This window comes from Ambystoma mexicanum, chromosome 1q (assembly GCF_040938575.1).
Source record: "Ambystoma mexicanum isolate Mex_15411 chromosome 1q, UKY_AmexF1_1, whole genome shotgun sequence".
NCBI lineage: Eukaryota > Metazoa > Chordata > Amphibia > Caudata > Ambystomatidae > Ambystoma > Ambystoma mexicanum.
This window is the reverse complement of record NC_090922.1, coordinates 754,055,787-754,069,189: the sequence shown is the minus strand read 5'-3', so window position 1 is coordinate 754,069,189 and position 13,403 is coordinate 754,055,787. Positions and strand designations below refer to the sequence as shown.

The 13,403-nt window shown below is 39.2% G+C and overlaps 1 protein-coding gene across 3 annotated transcripts in view; it reads right to left on the bottom strand.

Moving 5' to 3' along the window:
- RGS18 (regulator of G protein signaling 18) overlaps positions 1-13,403 on the bottom strand; it is a 726,926-nt gene that overhangs the window by 220,763 nt on the left and 492,760 nt on the right. The window lies entirely within an intron of this gene.

Here is a 13,403-nt window from a genome sequence, read left to right as displayed (position 1 = left end):
ACAAGATGGCAGCTGTTTTATTTCTAAAAAACACTTGGTTTGGTGTAAATCCCAGGGAAAAAGCTATCTATTTTTGAGAAGGGGCACCCCCTTTTCTATCAAATATTTAAATAACTACTGCACTGAATAACCCCTAAACCATGCTTGGATCGCGAGTCAACGCTTTGTGTCCAAGTTTTTTGTGCCTGGTCCAATTCCATCCAACAGTTTGGGGTGTGTACTTTCAAAGAAATTGACCTTGTTTGTCTATAGGAAAATGAATGGGAAGTAGGCCGGCCGCATTTTTGGAAAAAAGATGTTTTTGTCTTCGTAATAACAGTTTTTTTTTATAGCAAATCTTTACAGAACTTTGCAGTCCTTAATCACTTTTGACCACAAATGTTACTCAAATCAAACGTTATTAACAACAGAATTATGCGGGGTTCCTATTGGTATCTGACTCACATTAACTATAGGGTGGCTATCGCCGCCTAATAATATATATATATATATATATCTGTATATATATATATATATATATATATATATATATATATATATATATATATATATATATATATATATATATATATATATATATATTACATGGCCTGCGGCAAATACACAGCCTGTGGAAGCAGCTCCGTAGATATGATTAAATTGTTCAACTTATAAAAAGAGTACTTTTTGGGTGGCTGATAACCCTGCCCTCCCTGGACTAATTTTCACAAAACTTATATGCGCCCCTCAGAATAATTTTGCTAAGTTTGGTACGATTTTGTGCAGGGAGGGCAAAGTTATAGGGTGGTCCCAAAATGTGTGGAAATCTGCATAGATACAATGGAAAAAGTGTTTGCTTGTGCCTACAGCCCAAACTGATGGATGGATTTTCACCAAATGTGTGCCAGGAGAAGTGGCTTTGTCCTGAGAGTGTTCTATTGTAACTTTGTGTAAACCGATCCGACCTCTGTCCGACCGCGGACAGCGCGGTGAGCAAAACATCTGAAAAACACATGTGGGGTTACTTAGTTGCCAAAAGAGGGCCTGGAAAGTGTGGCATAGTGGAATAAAGTTGATATGGAGTTGTTTTTGTAGGTGAAAAAAGGTTGTGCAGGTGCTTCTGAGTCCGCAGACATCGCCGGTGATCGAAGACAGCACAGTGAACAAAAATTCTGGAAGACATATTTTGGGTTTTATTTGGTGGTGAAAGAGGGCCTGAAAAAGGTGGGAGACTGGAATAAAGTATATATGGAGCTGTTTTTATGGGTGCAAAAAGGGTTTGCAGGTGCCACTGAGGCTGCTTTTATTTTAATGGCTGCTGACATTATTTGTATGGCAGGGGGTTCTGTGTGAGTCTTGTTAGTTGAAGGTGTATTGTATATACTTGTTATAAGGTTTAATTATATTGTGGTGGTTGTGGCCAGTGGACAGATCTGTGAGGCATGGCCGTAGGCCATGTCCACAAGTATCTGTCCATTCATCAAACAGGGAATTCCGGGCAGAATGGCACGCAAATCCCCGTTTTACCTGCAAATAATTACATGAATCCATAGTGTAGTAATATGTATATGGTAAATATAGGTACTGTAGGGGGAGTATACAGTAATTGTAATATGGTGCAATGATACAATTGAAGTGTATATGGTATTTTTGATTGTCGTACAATTGAGGATATGGAATATTTTTTTTCTCTATGAAGATAACAAATAGGATTTTACTTGGTACGATTACTTAGGTGCAAACGATAATAAAGCTGGAATCTCTGTTTATTTTTCTTTGAAAAAAAGAGTATACTATTTTAAGCAGGATAGGTTAAAAGCTTTGATTACATACAATTTTACATATAAATTTACTTTGTTTACCCTGATGAACAGTACATTCTATGTACTATGTTTGGTGCAAAATTAGTGTGTGGTACACTGTTGATGTATTGATAATAAATAATCATTAGGTAATTGGGAAAACAAATCCATACAAACCCATTCTGATTGTGTGGGTGTAAGTGTGATAGTATGTTTGTTTGAAATGTGTTGTAATTAAGGGAATGCTTAAAGTAGTTAGATATCTGTTGGTGTATTCTAACTATACTGGATTTTAGAAGACGTTTTGCAGTATGAATAACTGTGATGTATATTTGAAGTCTATTGTAATGAAGGGTATTTTAGAAGTATTTAGATACCTGTTGGTGTATTCTAACTATTTAGCCTTTTAAAAATGCCATTGTAGTATTATGGATGTAGTTAGATACCCGTTAGTGTATTGTAACTGTTTATTGTGCTACATGTTAGTGACAAAATGTGGTTTGATGGAATATTAAGTAGGATTTTGTTAGATTTGCTGGTAACCTATGTTTTGGAGTAAAAGAGTTGCTGTTACATTCAAACCAACCACATTTGTTTACATAGAGTATAGTGGGCTGAAGTGGTTGTAGCACCAGTGTGGTAGATTATGCCCACTGTTGTGAAGGTTTTCTTACCAAGAGATACTTGGCCATGTGTGAAGCTAGTAAGATTACAGTTGTTTTCATTGCCATTTGCGTTGTACCTTAGAAGCATTACTATGACATATTGGCCATATTAGTTTATTTGTCTGTTGGAACATAACAATTGTCTGAATTGCAAAAATAGCATAATATGGCATGATTTGCATTCTGCAGAAGCTGATGAAATGGAATGGATTCATAATTTGGTATGGATACATAGACACATTGTTCATTAGGGATGTGGTCTTGTGAAATATTGTTGTAGAGAGTGCATGTATGTCTCCACGTGCATGAAATCAGGAAGATTTCACAGATAGGTATGTTTTTGGTTTCTAGTACTTTAATAAGTACATTGAGAATTCTTGTGGACCGTATGATGAATGTTACCATTCCTGTACAGTAGTCCAATTCTTGTGTCATACATGAGACACTGTCTGGATTATGTGTGGCATTTCTAAGAAGGACGAGCATTTGCAAACACAACTGTTCTGGGGCGGTTAAGTAAATGCTGTTAACAATTGGTGGGCATTGGAAGAGAATATTGATTGCTACATTTGCATAGCAATTTTCTCCAGTTGTATTGATGAATTGAAATATACCAGATAGTTGTGCCTCGCCATCCTTTGATGGGCCGGCACTTACTTGTTTTTTGAGAAGAGACATTTGTCTCTTTGTCTTTTGATGGATGTGCATATGTTTTTGAACTAGAGGGATTTGTGTTTGTATTATTTGATGGGGCAGCAGTAGTTCTTAGTTTTTTTGGTGGTACTGCGAGGGAGATATGTTATAGTTTCTGTGTGCATTCATTTTATTTTTAAAGGTTATCTTTTTTGAGGTACGGGGTGTATTCTAGGATGCAAGGAATGTGTGCATTTATTTATTTTTTGAATCAAGGTTAACTAGGAATAGAACATTCAGTGTGCAGAGGTGTGAAAGTGCTACGTAACACATGCCTTCTTTTTTAATGACTATGCTAGCAATTTCAATCAATGCATGATCTAGAGTTAGACCTTGCGATTTGTGAATAGTAACAGCATATGCAAGATAGAGAGAGAATTGATCTCTGTGTACGTACACGTATTTGAATAGAAGGAAACATGCTATTGTGTGGCCTATTCTTTCAAAGTCTGCAACTTTGTCAAAGTGGATGTTGACAAACTGATAGTTGTCATGTGGATATGTTTGGAAGCCAACAACTTTTCCAATTTATCCATTGACCAAATCTTGTTCTACGTCAAGGTTACATTTTTAGAATTACTCTGCATTTTAGATACACAGATAATTGTTTTTTTTTTTAATCCAGGTGTGTTGGAGATACATTTTTCTATGCTATTTGGCCATGCTGTTGCTTGTTGACATATATGGAGTCTCCTGCCATGCACTAAACCACCATGGATGTTTTAGTGGAAAGGGGGTTGCCCCTCCACCCCAAATGGATGGGGGCATCTCATGTAGCCCTCCATGGGGGCAGATTGCTAGTGCAATCTGCCCCTAGGAAGGAGTACATGAGATGCCCCCCATACATTTTAGGTGGGGGAAGAGTGGCACCAGAAAACATTGAAATGGCCCCATGCATGGGACAGTACGTTTTGCCCACCATGGGGCCAGATGGGCACACTAATGTTCCCATCTGTCCCTAGGAAAGAGACAAAACCGAAATAGAAATAAAAAATATGATAATTTGTTTTGGGTTGGTGTGGGGCTGGCCAGTGAACCACCATGGATGTTTTTAGTGGAACAGAGTTTACCCACGGGTGTCTTATTTTTGGAAATGCATGGGGTTCCATATTTCCCATGGTGGCTTTGACATTCTAGGCACAAATCTGTTGGTAGCCCACATGAGCAAAATCTGCTCTGCCGAAAGTCTTGGGGTTACCAGTGAGTTAGCTTTTTGCCTTTGTGCCCAGGTAGGTGCACCCACACATGTGAGGTAACATTTTTGTCGGGACACCTGTGGGAATGCGGGAAGGTAGGCTGTGTGGTGTTGGCTGTGTGTTTTAGTGGGTGAGCAGAGTGAAATGTGCGATAATTGAGGGTTGTTTGCCACATTTTGGACATTGCCAGGGGTTGTAATGTTGTAATACATTCTGGGGCGATTTGGGCAAATCAGACCACTTTGGATTCCCACCGGTGTCCTAATTTTGGAAATGCATGGGGTTCCCTGTTTTCGATGGTGGCATTTCGACAGCCTAGACCCAAATCTTTAGGTTGTCCACATGAGCAAAATTCCTGAAAATCTGCTCTGCCGAAAGGCTTGGCGTTACCAGTGGGTTAGCCTTTTCTGTTTGTGCCCAGGTAGGTGCACCCACACATGTGAGGTATCGTTTTTATCAGGACACCTGTGGGAGTGCAGGAAGGTAGGACATCTGTTGATGGCGATGTTTTTTGGTGGGTGAGCAGAGGGAAATATCTCTGAAATGTGGTGGAAAAAAAAACAAATTTTTAGAGAATTGTAAGGGAAGATGTACAGTGTACAGTAATAATGTACATACAAGCAAAATAAAAGGAAAAGAAAGGTGTTTGTTAACAAACCCCTCCAAAAAGGTTCTTTTCAGAGCCACCACTAAAGGTTAAATGACTTAAATTGTGTTTAATCCCCCCCCGACTCCTTCGAGTGACTGCGATGTTCGCAGACTCTGTGGTGGTCCGTGGATGGCATGTGCCACATCTGGGTCTTTTAAAGTTGCCTGGCATGTAAATTGGATTGCAGAGACCATGGACAGTCATGGGCCATTGGATCTCAGAGGATCAGCCAATCAAGTTTCCTGGGTTTGGTGTACAGCAGAGAAGGTAGCAGGAGGTTTTTTTACTAGAAGTTCTGAGAGTATTGAAAATGGCCATGGCAATGTTTTCAGCAGGCAGAGTGTTTGGATTTTGGGAGACTCATGGGTTCATTGGTTAAAGGTGTATTCTGAGCATTGTGGAATAGCCAGACATCTTGGATTCCCTGAATCGAAAAGGGGTCTGATATGGATACGAGACATGAAGTCGGTGGACTTGCTCCCATTTTGTGCAAATATGGTTGATTTGAAACGTCCAGACATTATTATTGTTCATTGTGGAGAGTGAACAGTTTGGGAAACGTGACTGGCATTTCATTGCAGTTTGCAATGAAGGAGAGATTCGGAAGGTTGAAGGAAATATTCCCTAATTCAAAAATTATTTGTTCAAGCATTGCCCAGAGACAGATGTGGATGTGTTCCAGTTCATTTGGTCCGCAAATGGAAACAGCAAGGCACAACATTAATAAAGCTGTGTTTGCTTTTGTGCGAGATATTGGCATGACATTGTTTCATAATGATAACAATACGGATGATAGTGCCAACATTTCTTGGAGAGATGGTTGTGTAAAACATTCAAAATGCTTTGACACAGTTCTTGTGAAAGTGAGAAGAAATAATTAAATTCAGTAAAATGGTTCCTTAGTTCACTTTGTAAAACCAAACATTTTAAAAAAAATAATAAAGCGAAAAACACAAATAAAGGTTCTTTTGAGAGCCACCATTTTTTAACGCAAAACAATTAAACTGATTTTGATTCTACAACCCCATGCCCAGGTATGTTTTGGTTGTCCGCAGACTACTGCGCTGTCTGCAGACTATGCAGGCTGCACATGCTGTGACTTTTTTCTCACTTTTTTTCCTCACTTCTATTATTAACTGTGAAAGGTGGCTACTAAAGGAACCATTTTCAGGAGCAGATGAAGATGATGGGTTGGAGGAAAGATTGCTGCACTCAGGACTCACTCCAACTATTTATGACAGGGACTTCCTCCACTGCATCCTCTTCTTCCTCTTTATCCTCATCCTCTGTGTCACTGAGCCTGTTCCTCTCTCCATGCCCTCCAGATGATGATGGTGGTGGTGGGGGTGGTTGGGGTGCAGACGTGGACATAGAGGATGCCATGATGCTGTCCACAAAGACATTTTTGAAAGTTCTGCAAAACATGTGCTCCAAGATGCTGTCCCCTGGATAGCTAGATTGAGAATGAGGAAAAGTAATGGTTGGGTCCCTTTGGAGAAACCGTCCACGGACAGTCCTACTTCATTTATCCAATCCTTTTTAAGTAGTAGGAAAATGAGAGTCTTCTCTACCAAACCAGCAGCAGACCCCATCCCCATCACGTGTGTTGTTCCCCACGGGTCCTGCGCCTCCCGTATCATGTACAACATATTTACCAAGCCCTTTTTGATGATCTGGATTGTTTCAGTGTCACCTACACCAACTATGCAGATGACAACCAGATTCCCATCCCACTTACAGGGGATTGCAACAAGGATTTGGCATTGGTGAACAGAATATACCTCATCATCCAGGCATGGATGGCACTCCATGGTATATGCCTGAATGATGACAAAACAGAACTCATTATTCTGGGGACCATGTCAAACATGAATAAACTTGGACACAATTACATTTCCTTTGATATAGATGGCAACACGATTAAGGTTGCCAAGGAGGTAAAAACCTTAAGGTTTTTACCTTGATTCCAGCCTTAAATTAGCTAAACAAGTAAATTCAATGGCATCTTCTACAGCCTACACATGTAAGTTGATCAGGTCGGCCAAACCATTCCTCTCAACAAGTTGCTCTACTACACTGGCAAGAGCACTTGTATTGTCCATATTGGACTACTGCAATTCCCTATTACTTGGCTCCAACACATACATTACCAGGAGAATTCCCACTGAGAGCAGCACTAGGAATGACAAAAAGAGAACATATCTTGGCAGTAAGGAGACAGTCTAACTGGCTCTCCACCATTGATAAAATCAGGCTAAAAACTGCTTCACTAACATTCAAGTGTCTCAACAATGCAGCACTGAGCTACTTGACGGATGGAATAAATAGAAGACCTATGCTCCGACCCGCTAGAGCAGCCTACACAAACTGCTTGACAGTCCCCTCCTTCAAAATGACACAAATTGGCGCCAACAGCTTCCCTGTTAAATCTGCCCAACTTTGGAACTCCCTCACCCCCTTCCTAAGGGGCAGAGCAAACCTACTCAAACTTCATACTAAACGTTATCAACTGGCTTAAAGGAAATTATTTTTAACTTCAGTATGACCCTTGCATCCTAATGACCCCTATCTTATCTTATGGAGCCTTCCAAGTATAAATGCACTGTTTATAGCCACAACGGTATCCCACTTGTATTGTCTAACCTTGTATTGCCACCTTATGACCTTGTACTTGGCAACCCGCATTTTACATCATTTTGCTGATTACCTTTCTGTGTCTTGACTACTGAACTGTAGTTTGTATTGCTGTATTTTGTATTGTATCCCTGTAAGCTTGTAACTTTTGTACTTGTATTGTATTCCTGCAACCTTGTAAGCTGAAAATGTACTTGTCCTTGCGCCCTTATATCTTCGGGTCTGGTGCGCATTATAAATAAATAACAAACAAAAGAACTGTCCATGAACGATGGAGTCGCAAAAGGACCTTGAAAAGTTGTGAAACGTTGCCAGATCAACTAAGAATAGGTCTGGGAGCTGTGGAAGGGTAACGTTTCTGCTTGAAACACCTTAGCATGGCTGGGAAAGCACTTTTAAATTGCCTGTGGCCACAGACAGCATTCTCAGACCCCTCCATAATGCCGCCCGCATGCGGTCACATGATGATGTCCATGGCTGTTTGTGGACCTGACCGCCGTCCGAGGTGCAGTGTCCACAGACTAATTAAAAGTCTGTCATGCAAAAGAGGACATGTCTGGACATCGCGCCTGTCCCGGGGGACATCCATTTTGTGTGAAGACACCCCAGACAGTCGCGGTTTAGTGGACTCATAACTGAAGTCTAAAAAAAAAAAGAAATTTTACACAATATACAAAACATTTATAGTATACAATATATATTTATTCAAGAAAGGGATGGGGTATCAGAATGGGAAACATAAATGGGAGAATTAGGATTTTTTGTACAATAATACTGAGGGGAGGAAGGGAGTGAGATTTCATTAAAGCATCTTTGATTAAAATGTTCAGAATTTGATGGGGATGATTGCTGGGGACAAGGGGGACAGATGCAAGAAGGACAGTGATGGGAAAATATTTAGGCCTGATTCACAGAACATTTTCCTATGGAATTGCACCATTATAAAACACTTCTGTGAATCAGCCCCTTAATGACATGATTTTTGACATACTGTAAAAGTTGTTTAAAATCATTAATTAGTTCATCCAATTTTTTAGATAAGTTCATGATTTGATTATTTACAGTTCAGGATAGGACTTCTCTTTCTGATTCTTGGGATTGTGTATCATTAACCTGGGGTGTGGTTTCTTCATGAAAACTATGTACTGTAAGAAAAACAGAAATTATTATTTTAGTAATGTGTGTACAAATTACATTATTTGTTTACATTCAAATATGTACTGTATGCCATGCGAGATGTTATCGTCACTCATTTCTTCTTTTGGGACGTTCTCTTCTAAAAACTCAAGTGTGTTTGCCATTTCTGTTAAAAAAGGTGGTTCTGTCTGGCACTTACTATTTAGTGAGAATTTGTTGTCCAATAAGCACCTGGTGTTTGTCAATCTGTTGTAGTCAGGCGATCATATGAAGTGTACAGTTATGGTTTGTGATTGTGCATTCCATTGTAATGTGTGCTAAATAAATAATTATTAGTATTTTTTTAAGTAAGTGTACAAAAAGGTGTATTTGCGTGTTGTAAACATTAGTTGTGATTTTATGTACATCTGTTTCTTGGTTGATGGGCACATCTATTTTGGGTCTCCCCTATGATACTGAGCATTGTGAATGCTGTCCAATGTCCGCAACATTTGTGATGTCATCTTTGGTGTTCTGGGTGTTAGTTTTAGCAGTGCACGGAGGTGACGTTACGTATGGTGGCGAATTTGAGGGGTTTTTCAGTTTTACTTGTAACCATAACATCCCTGTAACAACATTATTTGACAAAATTCCATGTGTTTTTGTTAGTGCAGCATAACCTTAACGTCCCTTTAACAGTCAAACCCTCACAATTCTATTGTTAATAACTTTTTATTTGAGTAACGGATTTGACCACAATTACTAAAGTAATTAGAGACTTGCGCTTCCCCCCAGATTGCAACGTTTTGCAAATATCTGTTAAAAATAAAAACGTTATTAAAAAGAAAAGAATTATTGTTTTGCAAAGTTGCAGCTTACTTCCCATTCATTTTCCCATAGACAAACAAGGTTACCTTTTTGCCAAAGCGCAAAGCCCCAACAGCTGGATGGTTTTGGAACAGGTCCAAAATATCTTGGGCACAAAGCGTTAACTTATGTTCCTTTTGTGGTTACTCTGTGCAGTAGTAATTTAAATATTTGATGGAGAAGGGGATGCATCTTCTCAAAAATAGATAACTATATCTCTGGTTAATTACCAAAACGGGGTGTTTTTAGAAATTAAAACACAGCCATATTGTTTTTCTTTCAATGTGAGAGCTAGCTGCAGATATAGCAGAGGATCTAGGAACATGACATCTAGGAAAATAGCTATTTTCAGGTAAAAAAAGATGCAAATGCATGCCATCAGGCTAGAGGTGGGACATGACTAGAGGGCACCAAGTGAAATTTGGAAGTCGAAGGGGGTCTAGTGACTGAATTTGCAACACAAAGCGTTCTGTAGCCAGGAATAGCCTGCATCGCAAAGCAAACTGTCTAACTGTGTCACAGAGTGCATTGTGGGGGAAGGTGAGGAGGCCATCTGGTGAGTGCTGGAAGCTGGCACAGATGAGGGGCACTTGGTGAGGGGGTTGGATACTTCCTTGCTATGAAACTAAGCAGGGTCAGACCCGGTTACTGCATGGATGAGAGACAGTCCACAGTCCCGAATGCTGTGTATTTTCTTAGTTTTAAATGTCACACACAGCATCCACATTTTTTTTAAAATCTGTGCTGCTATCAGTCCTTGAAGGTTTTGCACACAGAGACCATTTTATTGCCTTTGGCTGAATTGCATTCTGGTATTTGTAGTCTCCCAATCAAGATGGGGGGAATAATGCCACAATTGTTCACATTTTGCAGAACATAGTTCTATAAACATTTATATATTTGAGTGAGACTATGGTATGTGTACATTTCAAATTATCTTTATAACGCATTGTATTAGTGAAAGCCAGGCATGGGGATGAGGGGGGTGGAAATGATGAGAGGGCGTGTAAGTCATGAGTATTTGCCTACAATGTGGCAAGACAGTTTGCAATCCTGGACACTGGTGCAGTTATTTTCCCCTGATTATGGCTGCTTTTCAGGGCAGCATAACCTTTTTTTTCAGACTTTGGATGCAACCCCTTGGGTTTGTTTGAGTTTGGCAAGCTTGCTCAAGTAGTTGGGTACCAGTATTTTACACAGGTTGTCATGTCCCATTGCAGACACTTACTCACAAGACCACAATCACTTATTTTGTATTGGGATTGTGTTTTCCAGGAACTATTTCATGACATATTGCTGGGTTTAAAAGGTGAACATCTTTTATACTTTGCCAGCATATTTATTGGAACATTTCCTCTCCATGTTATTTTTCTGGTATTCTTTACTTAGCCAATACTCTTTTGTCTTGCAGATCTTCTTCTAAGGAGACAGTCAATTGAGCTATGTTTGTATATTTCACTTTAAGATATATGTTCACTTACTGTGTGTATATTTATGGCTGCCAGCTTTTGATTTTTGCTTGGGGGGAAAAATTACCTGGGCATATGTTATTTTTGCAGCCGGTCATTTGTTTACCTTTCAGTGCTGCTTAAATGTGGCTAGTTGGGGTTGGGCCATGTATCATAATAATCACCACAAGACGGCCATACAACAAGGGGCTTGTAGCACGCTGCTTAACCAAAGATCCTTAGGAAATAATTTAATATCATTGAACATTGCCTAAAACTAATGTGAGTTCTCAATATCTGCAATATTTTATACATAGCAATACCACTGTCAAAACATGTCAAAATCAGTTTGTTATTGATGAACATCTTTGAGTGATGGGTTGCAAGTGTTTTCAAAAATAGAGTGGTCATGCACACCGGACAAGGATGAAGGTTTGGTATTGTACAAAAATGGACAGTGGGCATGGCCGTAGACCTCCTTTTTCCAGTCCCAAGACTCAGATGGATGGGCCCCTCCCTTAAAACTAGGCATGGGTCTTGCCAGTCACAAGATTACCAGAGGAGTTTTATATTATAACATATCTACTGCACAGGTTGACATGGATGATTGATCAGGAGCGATTTCCTGATTACTGAAAGGAGATAGCTGACTGGGAATAGAGATGAGACCAACTGGAAGACTTATTTCCACAGACACTGCAGACAGGAGCCCTTTCAGAAAGCTATGAGCAGGGCATTTTGGAGACTGCTTTCCAGACAGGCAGATGAAAGAGACCTTGCTGGTGGAGTAACTCCAGACTGAGAGAGGACGAGCTGATTTTAAAAGATTTGAAACCACATTTAAAATGTAAGTAATGAGCCCATATTCATCCAGCTTCAACGTTTAGAGCTTATATGTTAACTGCATGGGAATAAGGGTGGCCTGGGAACTCCAAGGTGAAACTAGTTTTAACAGGAACGCAGTGGCAGTATAAAATAAAGTGGCACCGTGTTCTCTATTTGAACCTGAATAAAATTGAGATTTCATTTCCATAATTCGCAATGCATTTTTGTATTGTAAAGTGCAGTTTAAAAACTGACAGTATGTTGAACAACTTAAATGCATATTGTTTCAGTAAAATTCTACCAAATTAAAATAGAAAACATATATCCTACCGGTGTAACTGTCAATGCCAGCCAATGACACTATCATGAAGCTCCATTGCTTGACATAATAATATTCATTATTTTTTGCTGGTGGGAGATGTAATCATAAAAGGTATTGTTGGTCAACAGTAGGTCTGAGATTTCCTTCTTTTCACAGAAAATCATGCACAGTGTTAAACCTATGTAATTCCATATCCTGCAATGCACAGGTAGACCTATGTGTGATGTAAAAGGGGAAGAGTGCATTTGTGTTTTTTGTTTGAGAATATTATATCTCCAGACCAAAATCTGTAGATCTGAAATCAAGTGAATTGAAATAGAATGAAAGCTGTACACATACACACGCTAATTGAAATCAGTATACACACACACATGCTCATTAAAAGCTGTGCACTCATATTTAGATTGAAATTTGCACAACTATAGATGGAAGGCTGCATGGACTTGTTCAGAGACATCTCCATGCAGATGTTAACAAAATTTGTGCAACATATTCAAGTGGTATCCTGTAAATCTTATAACGGTCCTCTGATTCTGTAAATGGTGGATGTCAGTGGGGAAGGTAATAAACGTATTGTAATTCAGTTGAACATGTGACATCATGTTTCGTATTGAAATGCGTTTGTGAAGTTTAGGATATTGAAGGACATTTATTGACATGAAATAAAGTGTATTTAGAATGCCTAGTATTCCCGAGAGCTTAATAAATACATAAAATGCAATAATGTAATCAGTGCTTGTGTGTGAATTAGTGAGATTATTGTAGACAGGACAAATGTTTTGCTGACTAATTGTTTATGCGTATATAACATTGTGTTGACTTCTCTGGCATAAGCTTAAGATCACCTTTGTTTGCATTTGACATTAATTCTTATAAATACATTTTTAGAGTAACTGTCTGGAATTGTGTGGTTGGTCTATATCAGTAAGTGATTTGAGATTAGTAATGTCACACTAGCAGAACCTATAATTTGCAGAAAATGTACCTCTACAGCCTTGACGCCTCACTTTTACACTCAAAGACATCTTCATCTCTTTCATATTCAGAGGAGGGGCATGAAGCAAAAAGAATGCTATCTCCAGGAATTCATAACCCGTCTCCAAAGAAATAATGGTTTTAAAACCTGGATGAGATTTTTATCTAGTCATGAAATTAGTAGGTTCTAATGGATTCTGCTTGTTTAATAGTAGCTGCAAGAGTAGTTGGC